Below are 12,633 nucleotides of genomic sequence, written 5' to 3' on the forward strand. Positions count from 1 at the left end.
AAATGCATTTGAAATGAACTCTGAAAAGGTTCCAAGTTGGCATGGTATCATCATTTCACCCACATAGCATGTGCGAGAAAGTTGAGAGGGTTACGACCAAAACTGGATGCACTTCTTGTACAAAACGGAGAATCTCTTTCGAAGTATCAGGGTTTCAGACAGAAACTCGTCTTAACTCTATAGTTTTTTTGTGTTCAAAATGCACCATTCAAAGCCACGTCATCAATTTACAACCCTTTCTGACTTCATTTGTTATTTTTCATGCGTTTACTAATTATTATGAGCTATAAGACCCTGAAATTGAAAAGCATTTGAAATTAACTCTGAAAAGGTTCCAAGTTGGCATGGTATCATCATTTCACCCACATAGCATGTGCGAGAAAGTTGAGAGGGTTACGGCAAAAACTGGATGCACGTCGTGTACAAAACGGACAATCTCTTTTGAAGTATCAGGGTTTCATGCGGAAACTCGTATGTTACAAAGGGATTTCATTTTTTTGAACTTATTTGAACTCCATAGTTTTTCTGTGTTCAAAATGCACCATTCAAAGCCACATCATAAATTTACAGCCCTTTCTGACTTCATTTGTTATTTTTCATGCATTTATTGATTATTATGAGCTATAAGACCATGAAGTTGAAAATCATTTGAAATGAACTCTGAAAAGGTTCCAAGTTTGCATGGTATCATCATTTCACCCACATAGCATGTGCGAGAAAGTTGAGAGGGTTACGGCAAAAAGTGGATGCATTTAGTTTACAAAACGTACAATCTCTTTCGAAGTATCAGGGTTTCATACGGAAACTCGTCTGATACAAAGGGATTTTATTTTTTTGAACTTATTTGAACTTCATAGTTTTTCTGTGTTCAAAATGCACCATTCAAAGCCACATCATCAATTTACAACCCTTTCTGACTTCATTTGTTATTTTTCATGCATTTACTTATTATTATGAGCTATAAGACCATGAAATTGAAAAGCATTTGAAATGAACTCTGAAAAGGTTCCAATTTGGCATGGTATCATAATTTCACCCACATAGCATGTGCGAGAAAGTTGAGAGGGTTACAGCAAAAACTGGATGCACTTCGTGTACAAAACGGACAATCTCTTTCGAAGTATCAGGGTTTCATACGGAAACTCGTCTATTACATTGGGATTTCATTTTTTTGAACTTATTTGGACTCCATAGTTTTTCTGTGTTCAAAATGCACCATTTAAAGCCACATCATCAATTTACAACCCTTTCTGACTTCATTTGTTATTTTTCATGCATTTACTGATTATTATGAGCTATAAGACCATGAAATTGAAACGCATTTGAAATGAACTCTGAAAAGGTTCCAAGTTGGCATGGTATCATCATTTCATCCACATAGCATGTGCGAGAAAGTTGAGAGGGTTACGACAAAAACTGGATGCACTTCGTGTACGAAACGGAGAATCTCTTTTGAAGTATCAGGGTTTCACACGGAAACTCGTGTTTTACAAAGGGATTTCATTTTTTGAACTTATTTGAACTCCATAGTTTTTTGTGTTCAAAATGCACCATTCAAAGCCACGTCATCAATTTACAACCCTTTCTGACTTCATTTGTTATTTTTCATGCCTTTACTAATTATTATGAGCTATACGACCCTGAAATTGAAAAGCATTTGAAATGAACTCTGAAAAGGTTCCAAGTTGGCATGGTATCATCATTTCACCCACATAGCATGTGCGAGAAAGTTGAGAGGGTTACGGCAAAAACTGGATGCACTTCGTGTACAAAACGGACAATCTCTTTCGAAGTATCACGGTTTCATACGGAAACTCGTCTGTTACATTGGGATTTCATTTTTTTGAACTTATTTGAACTCCATAGTTTTTCTGTGTTCAAAATGCACCATTCAAAGCCACATCATCAATTTACAACCCTTTCTAACTTCATTTGTTATTTTTCATGCATTTACTGATTATTATGAGCTATAAGACCATGAAATTGAAAAGCATTTGAAATGAACTCTGAAAAGGTTCCAAGTTGGCATGGTATCATCATTTCACCCACATAGCATGTGCGAGAAAGTTGGGAGGGTTACGGCAAAAACTGGATGCACTTCGTCTACAAAGCGTACAATCTCTTTCGAAGTATCAGGGTTTCATACGGAAACTCCTCTGTTACAAAGGGATTTCATTTTTTTGAACTTATTTGAACTCCATAGTTTCCGTGTGTTGAAAATGCACCATTCAAAGCCACATCATCAATTTACAACCCTTTCTTACTTCATTTGTTATTTTCATGCATTTACTGATTATTATGAGCTATAAGACCATGAAATTGAAAAGCATTTGAAATGAACTCTGAAAAGGTTCCAAGTTGGCATGGTATCATCATTTCACCCACATAGCATGTGCGAGAAAGTTGAGAGGGTTACGGCAAAAACTGATGCACTTCGTGTACAAAACGGACAATCTCTTTCGAAGTATCAGGGTTTCATACGGAAACTCGTCTGTTACAAAGGGATTTCATTTTTTTCAACTTATTTGAACTTCGTAGTTTTTTTGTGTTCAAAATACACCATTCAAAGCCACATCATCAATTTACAACACTTTCTGACTTCATTTGTTATTTTTCATGCATTTACTCATTATTATGAGCTATAAGACCATGAAATTGAAAAGCATTTGAAATGAACTCTGAAAAGGTTCCAATTTGGCATGGTATCATCATTTCACCCACATAGCATGTGCGAGAAAGTGGAGAGGGTTACGGGAAAAACTGGATCCACTTCGTGTACAAAACGGACAATCTCTTTCGAAGTATCAGGGTTTCATACGGAAACTCGTCTATTACAATGGGATTTCATTTTTTTGAACTTATTTGAACTCCATAGTTTTTCTGTGTTCAAAATGCACCATTCAAAGCCACATCATCAATTTACAACCCTTTCTGACTTCATTTGTTATTTTTCATGCATTTAGTGATTATTATGAGCTATAAGACCATGAAATTGAAAAGCATTTGAAATGAACTCTGAAAAGGTTCCAAGTTGGCATGGTATCATCATTTCACCCACATAGCATGTGCGAGAAAGTTGAGAGGGTTACGACAAAAACTGATGCACTTCGTGTACAAAACGGACAATCTCTTTCGAAGTATCAGGGTTTCATACGGAAACTCGTCTGTTACAAAGGGATTTCATTTTTTTCAACTTATTTGAACTTCGTAGTTTTTCTGTGTTCAAAATACACCATTCAAAGCCACATCATCAATTGACAACACTTTCTGACTTCATTTGTTATTTTTCATGCATTTACTCATTATTATGAGCTATAAGACCATGAAATTGAAAAGCATTTGAAATGAACTCTGAAAAGGTTCCAATTTGGCATGGTATCATCATTTCACCCACATAGCATGTGCGAGAAAGTTGAGAGGGTTACGGGAAAAACTGGATCCACTTCGTGTACAAAACGGACAATCTCTTTCGAAGTATCAGGGTTTCATACGGAAACTCGTCTATTACATTGGGATTTCATTTTTTTGAACTTATTTTAACTCCATAGTTTTTCTGCGTTCAAAATGCACCATTCAAAGCAACATCATCAATTTACAACCCTTTCTGACTTCATTTTTTATTTTTCATGCATTTACTGATTATTATGAGCTATAAGACCATGAAATTGAAACGCATTTGAAATGAACTCTGAAAAGGTTCCAAGTTGGCATGGTATCATCATTTCACCCACATAGCATGTGCGAGAAAGTTGAGAGGGTTACGACAAAAACTGGATGCACTTCGTGTACAAAACGGAGAATCTCTTTCGAAGTATCAGGGTTTCACACGGAAACTCGTCTTTTACAAAGGGATTTAATTTTTTTGAACTTATTTGAACTCCATAGTTTTTCTGTGTTCAAAATGCACCATTCAAAGCCACGTCATCAATTTACAACCCTTTCTGACTTCATTTGTTATTTGTCATGCGTTTACTAATTATTATGAGCTATAAGACCCTGAAATTGAAACGCATTTGAAATGAACTCGGAAAAGGTTCCAAGTTGGCATGGTATCATCATTTCACCCACAGAGCATGTGCTAGAAAGTTGAGAGGGTTACGGCAAAAACTGGATGCACTTCGTGTACAAAATGGACAATCTCTTTCGAAGTATCAGGGTTTCATGCGGAAACTCGTCTGTTACAAAGGGATTTCATTTTTTTGAACTTATTTAAACTCCATAGTTTTTCTGTGTTCAAAATGCACCATTCAAAGCCACATCATAAATTTACAACCCTTTCTGACTTCATTTGTTATTTTTCATGCATTTATTGATTATTATGAGCTATAAGACCATGAAATTGAAAATCATTTGAAATGAACTCTGAAAAGGTTCCAAGTTTGCATGGTATCATCATTTCACCCACATAGCATGTGCGAGAAAGTTGAGAGGGTTACGGGAAAAACTGGATCCACTTCGTGTACAAAACGGACAATCTCTTTCGAAGTATCAGGGTTTCATACGGAAACTCGTCTATTACATTGGGATTTCATTTTTTTGAACTTATTTTAACTCCATAGTTTTTCTGCGTTCAAAATGCACCATTCAAAGCAACATCATCAATTTACAACCCTTTCTGACTTCATTTTTTATTTTTCATGCATTTACTGATTATTATGAGCTATAAGACCATGAAATTGAAACGCATTTGAAATGAACTCTGAAAAGGTTCCAAGTTGGCATGGTATCATCATTTCATCCACATAGCATGTGCGAGAAAGTTGAGAGGGTTACGACAAAAACTGGATGCACTTCGTGTACGAAACGGAGAATCTCTTTTGAAGTATCAGGGTTTCACACGGAAACTCGTGTTTTACAAAGGGATTTCATTTTTTGAACTTATTTGAACTCCATAGTTTTTTGTGTTCAAAATGCACCATTCAAAGCCACGTCATCAATTTACAACCCTTTCTGACTTCATTTGTTATTTTTCATGCCTTTACTAATTATTATGAGCTATACGACCCTGAAATTGAAAAGCATTTGAAATGAACTCTGAAAAGGTTCCAAGTTGGCATGGTATCATCATTTCACCCACATAGCATGTGCGAGAAAGTTGAGAGGGTTACGGCAAAAACTGGATGCACTTCGTGTACAAAACGGACAATCTCTTTCGAAGTATCACGGTTTCATACGGAAACTCGTTTGTTACATTGGGATTTCATTTTTTTGAACTTATTTGAACTCCATAGTTTTTCTGTGTTCAAAATGCACCATTCAAAGCCACATCATCAATTTACAACCCTTTCTAACTTCATTTGTTATTTTTCATGCATTTACTGATTATTATGAGCTATAAGACCATGAAATTGAAAAGCATTTGAAATGAACTCTGAAAAGGTTCCAAGTTGGCATGGTATCATCATTTCACCCACATAGCATGTGCGAGAAAGTTGGGAGGGTTACGGCAAAAACTGGATGCACTTCGTCTACAAAGCGTACAATCTCTTTCGAAGTATCAGGGTTTCATACGGAAACTCCTCTGTTACAAAGGGATTTCATTTTTTTGAACTTATTTGAACTCCATAGTTTCCGTGTGTTGAAAATGCACCATTCAAAGCCACATCATCAATTTACAACCCTTTCTTACTTCATTTGTTATTTTCATGCATTTACTGATTATTATGAGCTATAAGACCATGAAATTGAAAAGCATTTGAAATGAACTCTGAAAAGGTTCCAAGTTGGCATGGTATCATCATTTCACCCACATAGCATGTGCGAGAAAGTTGAGAGGGTTACGGCAAAAACTGATGCACTTCGTGTACAAAACGGACAATCTCTTTCGAAGTATCAGGGTTTCATACGGAAACTCGTCTGTTACAAAGGGATTTCATTTTTTTCAACTTATTTGAACTTCGTAGTTTTTTTGTGTTCAAAATACACCATTCAAAGCCACATCATCAATTTACAACACTTTCTGACTTCATTTGTTATTTTTCATGCATTTACTCATTATTATGAGCTATAAGACCATGAAATTGAAAAGCATTTGAAATGAACTCTGAAAAGGTTCCAATTTGGCATGGTATCATCATTTCACCCACATAGCATGTGCGAGAAAGTGGAGAGGGTTACGGGAAAAACTGGATCCACTTCGTGTACAAAACGGACAATCTCTTTCGAAGTATCAGGGTTTCATACGGAAACTCGTCTATTACAATGGGATTTCATTTTTTTGAACTTATTTGAACTCCATAGTTTTTCTGTGTTCAAAATGCACCATTCAAAGCCACATCATCAATTTACAACCCTTTCTGACTTCATTTGTTATTTTTCATGCATTTAGTGATTATTATGAGCTATAAGACCATGAAATTGAAAAGCATTTGAAATGAACTCTGAAAAGGTTCCAAGTTGGCATGGTATCATCATTTCACCCACATAGCATGTGCGAGAAAGTTGAGAGGGTTACGACAAAAACTGATGCACTTCGTGTACAAAACGGACAATCTCTTTCGAAGTATCAGGGTTTCATACGGAAACTCGTCTGTTACAAAGGGATTTCATTTTTTTCAACTTATTTGAACTTCGTAGTTTTTCTGTGTTCAAAATACACCATTCAAAGCCACATCATCAATTGACAACACTTTCTGACTTCATTTGTTATTTTTCATGCATTTACTCATTATTATGAGCTATAAGACCATGAAATTGAAAAGCATTTGAAATGAACTCTGAAAAGGTTCCAATTTGGCATGGTATCATCATTTCACCCACATAGCATGTGCGAGAAAGTTGAGAGGGTTACGGGAAAAACTGGATCCACTTCGTGTACAAAACGGACAATCTCTTTCGAAGTATCAGGGTTTCATACGGAAACTCGTCTATTACATTGGGATTTCATTTTTTTGAACTTATTTTAACTCCATAGTTTTTCTGCGTTCAAAATGCACCATTCAAAGCAACATCATCAATTTACAACCCTTTCTGACTTCATTTTTTATTTTTCATGCATTTACTGATTATTATGAGCTATAAGACCATGAAATTGAAACGCATTTGAAATGAACTCTGAAAAGGTTCCAAGTTGGCATGGTATCATCATTTCACCCACATAGCATGTGCGAGAAAGTTGAGAGGGTTACGACAAAAACTGGATGCACTTCGTGTACAAAACGGAGAATCTCTTTCGAAGTATCAGGGTTTCACACGGAAACTCGTCTTTTACAAAGGGATTTAATTTTTTTGAACTTATTTGAACTCCATAGTTTTTCTGTGTTCAAAATGCACCATTCAAAGCCACGTCATCAATTTACAACCCTTTCTGACTTCATTTGTTATTTGTCATGCGTTTACTAATTATTATGAGCTATAAGACCCTGAAATTGAAACGCATTTGAAATGAACTCGGAAAAGGTTCCAAGTTGGCATGGTATCATCATTTCACCCACAGAGCATGTGCTAGAAAGTTGAGAGGGTTACGGCAAAAACTGGATGCACTTCGTGTACAAAATGGACAATCTCTTTCGAAGTATCAGGGTTTCATGCGGAAACTCGTCTGTTACAAAGGGATTTCATTTTTTTGAACTTATTTAAACTCCATAGTTTTTCTGTGTTCAAAATGCACCATTCAAAGCCACATCATAAATTTACAACCCTTTCTGACTTCATTTGTTATTTTTCATGCATTTATTGATTATTATGAGCTATAAGACCATGAAATTGAAAATCATTTGAAATGAACTCTGAAAAGGTTCCAAGTTTGCATGGTATCATCATTTCACCCACATAGCATGTGCGAGAAAGTTGAGAGGGTTACGGCAAAAACTGGATGCACTTAGTGTACAAAACGTACAATCTCTTTCGAAGTATCAGGGTTTCATACGGAAACTCGTCTGTTACAAAGGGATTTCATTTTTTTGAACTTATTTGAACTTCATAGTTTTTCCGTGTTCAAAATGCACCATTCAAAGCCACATCATCAATTTACAACCCTTTCTGACTTCATTTGTTATTTTTCATGCATTTACTTATTATTATGAGCTATAAGACCATGAAATTGAAAAGCATTTGAAATGAACTCTGAAAAGGTTCCGATTTGGCATGGTATCATCATTTCACCCACATAGCATGTGCGAGAAAGTTGAGAGGGTTACAGCAAAAACTGGATGCACTTCGTGTACAAAACGGACAATCTCTTTGAAGTATCACGGTTTCATACGGAATCTCGTCTATTACATTGGGATTTCATTTTTTTGAACTTATTTGAACTCCATAGTTTTTCCGTGTTCAAAATGCACCATTCAAAGCCACATCATCAATTTACAACCCTTTCTAACTTCATTTGTTATTTTTCATGCATTTACTTATTATTATGAGCTATAAGACCATGAAATTGAAATGCATTTGAAATGAACTCTGAAAAGGTTCCAAGTTGGCATGGTATCATCATTTCACCCACATAGCATGTGCGAGAAAGTTGAGAGGGTTACGACCAAAACTGGATGCACTTCTTGTACAAAACGGAGAATCTCTTTCGAAGTATCAGGGTTTCAGACGGAAACTCGTCTTAACTCCATAGTTTTTCTGTGTTCAAAATGCACCATTCAAAGCCACGTCATCAATTTACCACCCTTTCTGACTTCATTTGTTATTTTTCATGCGTTTACTAAGTATTATGAGCTATAAGACCCTGAAATTGAAAAGCATTTGAAATGAACTTTGAAAAGGTTCCAAGTTGGCATGGTATCATCATTTCACCCACATAGCATGTGCGAGAAAGTTGAGAGGGTTACGGCAAAAACTGGATGCACTTCGTGTACAAAACGGACAATCTCTTTCGAAGTATCAGGGTTTCATGGGGAAACTCGTATGTTACAAAGGGATTTCATTTTTTGAACTTATTTGAACTCCATAGTTTTTCTGTGTTCAAAATGCACCATTCAAAGCCACATCATAATTTTATAGCCCTTTCTGACTTCATTTGTTATTTTTCATGCATTTACTTATTATTATGAGCTATAAGACCATGAAATTGAAATGCATTTGAAATGAACTCTGAAAAGGTTCCAAGTTGGCATGGTATCATCATTTCATCCACATAGCATGTGCGAGAAAGTTGAGAGGGTTACGACAAAAACTGGATGCACTTCGTGTACGAAATGGAGAATCTCTTTCGAAGTATCAGGGTTTCACACGGAAACTCGTGTTTTACAAAGGGATTTCATGTTTTGAACTTATTTGAACTCCATAGTTTTTTGTGTTCAAAATGCACCATTCAAAGCCACGTCATCAATTTACAACCCTTTCTGACTTCATTTGTTATTTTTCATGCCTTTACTAATTATTATGAGCTATAAGACCCTGAAATTGAAAAGCATTTGAAATGAACTCTGAAAAGGTTCCAAGTTGGCATGGTATCATCATTTCACCCACATAGCATGTGCGAGAAATTTGAGAGGGTTACGGCAAAAACTGGATGCACTTCGTGTACAAAACGGACAATCTCTTTCGAAGTATCAGGGTTTCATACGGAAACTCGTCTGCTACATTGGGATTTCATTTTTTTGAACTTATTTGAACTCCATAGTTTTTCTGTGTTCAAAATGCACCATTCAAAGCCACATCATCAATTTACAACCCTTTCTGACTTCATTTGTTATTTTTCATGCGTTTACTAAGTATTACGAGCTATAAGACCCTGAAATTGAAAAGCATTTGAAATGAACTCTGAAAAGGTTCCAAGTTGGCATGGTATCATCATTTCACCCACATAGCATGTGCGAGAAAGTTGAGAGGGTTACGGCAAAAACTGGATGCACTTCGTGTACAAAACGGACAATCTCTTTCGAAGTATCAGGGTTTCATGGGGAAACTCGTATGTTACAAAGGGATTTCATTTTTTTGAACTTATTTGAACTCCATAGTTTTTCTGTGTTCAAAATGCACCATTCAAAGCCACATCATAATTTTATAGCCCTTTCTGACTTCATTTGTTATTTTTCATGCATTTATTGATTATTATGAGCTATAAGACCATGAAATTGAAAATCATTTGAAATGAACTCTGAAAAGGTTCCAAGTTTGCATGGTATCATCATTTCACCCACATAGCATGTGCGAGAAAGTTGAGAGGGTTACGGCAAAAAGTGGATGCACTTAGTGTACAAAACGTACAATCTCTTTCGAAGTATCAGGGTTTCATACGGAAACTCGTCTATTACAAAGGGATTTCATTTTTTTGAACTTATTTTAACTTCATAGTTTTTCTGTGTTCAAAATGCACCATTCAAAGCCACATCATCAATTTACAACCCTTTCTGACTTCATTTGTTATTTTTCATGCATTTACTTATTATTATGAGCTATAAGACCATGAAATTGAAAAGCATTTGAAATGAACTTTGAAAAGGTTCCAATTTGGCATGGTATCATCATTTCACCCACATAGCATGTGCGAGAAAGTTGAGAGGGTTACAGCAAAAACTGGATGCACTTCGTGTACAAAACGGACAATCTCTTTCGAAGTATCAGGGTTTCATACGGAAAGTCATCTATTACATTGGGATTTCATTTTTTTGAACTTATTTGGACTCCATAGTTTTTCTGTGTTCAAAATGCACCATTTAAAGCCACATCATCAATTTACAACCCTTTCTGACTTCATTTGTTATTTTTCATGCATTTACTGATTATTATGAGCTATAAGACCATGAAATTGAAACACATTTGAAATGAACTCTGAAAAGGTTCCAAGTTGGCATGGTATCATCATTTCATCCACATAGCATGTGCGAGAAAGTTGAGAGGGTTACGACAAAAACTGGATGCACTTCGTGTACGAAACGGAGAATCTCTTTCGAAGTATCAGGGTTTCACACGGAAACTCGTGTTTTACAAAGGGATTTCATTTTTTGAACTTATTTGAACTCCATAGTTTTTTATGTTCAAAATGCACCATTCAAAGCCACGTCATCAATTTACAACCCTTTCTGACTTCATTTGTTATTTTTCATGCCTTTACTAATTATTATGAGCTATAAGACCCTGAAATTGAAAAGCATTTGAAATGAACTCTCAAAAGGTTCCAAGTTGGCATGGTATCATCATTTCACCCACATAGCATGTGCGAGAAAGTTGAGAGGGTTACGGCAAAAACTGGATGCACTTCGTGTACAAAACGGACAATCTCTTTCGAAGTATCAGGGTTTCATACGGAAACTCGTCTGTTACATTGGGATTTCATTTTTTTGAACTTATTTGAACTCCATAGTTTTTCTGTGTTCAAACTGCACCATTCAAAGCCACATCATCAATTTACAACCCTTTGTGACTTCATTTGTTATTCTTCATGCATTTACTGATTATTATGAGCTATAAGACCATGAAATTGAAAAGCATTTGAAATGAACTCTGAAAAGGTTCCAAGTTGGCATGGTATCATCATTTCACCCACATAGCATGTGCGAGAAAGTTGAGAGGGTTACGGCAAAAACTGGATGCACTTCGTCTACAAAGCGTACAATCTCTTTCGAAGTATCAGGGTTTCATACGGAAACTCGTCTGTTACAAAGGGATTTCATTTTTTTGAACTTATTTGAACTCCATAGTTTCCGTGTGTTGAAAATGCACCATTCAAAGCCACATCATCAATTTACAACCCTTTCTTACTTCATTTGTTATTTTCATGCATTTACTGATTATTATGAGCTATAAGACCATGAAATTGAAAAGCATTTGAAATGAACTCTGAAAAGGTTCCAAGTTGGCATGGTATCATCATTTCACCCACATAGCATGTGCGAGAAAGTTGAGAGGGTTACGGCAAAAACTGATGCACTTCGTGTACAAAACGGACAATCTCTTTCGAAGTATCAGGGTTTCATACGGAAACTCGTCTGTTACAAAGGGATTTCATTTTTTTCAACTTATTTGAACTTCGTAGTTTTTTTGTGTTCAAAATACACCATTCAAAGCCACATCATCAATTTACAACACTTTCTGACTTCATTTGTTATTTTTCATGCATTTACTCATTATTATGAGCTATAAGACCATGAAATTGAAAAGCATTTGAAATGAACTCTGAAAAGGTTCCAATTTGGCATGATATCATCATTTCACCCACATAGCATGTGCGAGAAAGTTGAGAGGGTTACGGGAAAAACTGGATCCACTTCGTGTACAAAACGGACAATCTCTTTCGAAGTATCAGGGTTTCATACGGAAACTCGTCTATTACAATGGGATTTCATTTTTTTGAACTTATTTGAACTCCATAGATTTTCTGTGTTCAAAATGCACCATTCAAAGCCACATCATCAACTTACAACCCTTTCTGACTTCATTTGTTATTTTTCATGCATTTAGTGATTATTATGAGCTATAAGACCATGAAATTGAAAAGCATTTGAAATGAACTCTGAAAAGGTTCCAAGTTGGCATGGTATCATCATTTCACCCACATAGCATGTGCGAGAAAGTTGAGAGGGTTACGGCAAAAACTGATGCACTTCGTGTACAAAACGGACAATCTCTTTCGAAGTATCTGGGTTTCATACGGAAACTCGTCTGTTACAAAGGGATTTCATTTTTTTCAACTTATTTGAACTTCGTAGTTTTTCTGTGTTCAAAATACACCATTCAAAGCAA

This window comes from Hordeum vulgare, chromosome 4H, assembly GCF_904849725.1.
Source record: "Hordeum vulgare subsp. vulgare chromosome 4H, MorexV3_pseudomolecules_assembly, whole genome shotgun sequence".
Taxonomy (NCBI): domain Eukaryota; kingdom Viridiplantae; phylum Streptophyta; class Magnoliopsida; order Poales; family Poaceae; genus Hordeum; species Hordeum vulgare.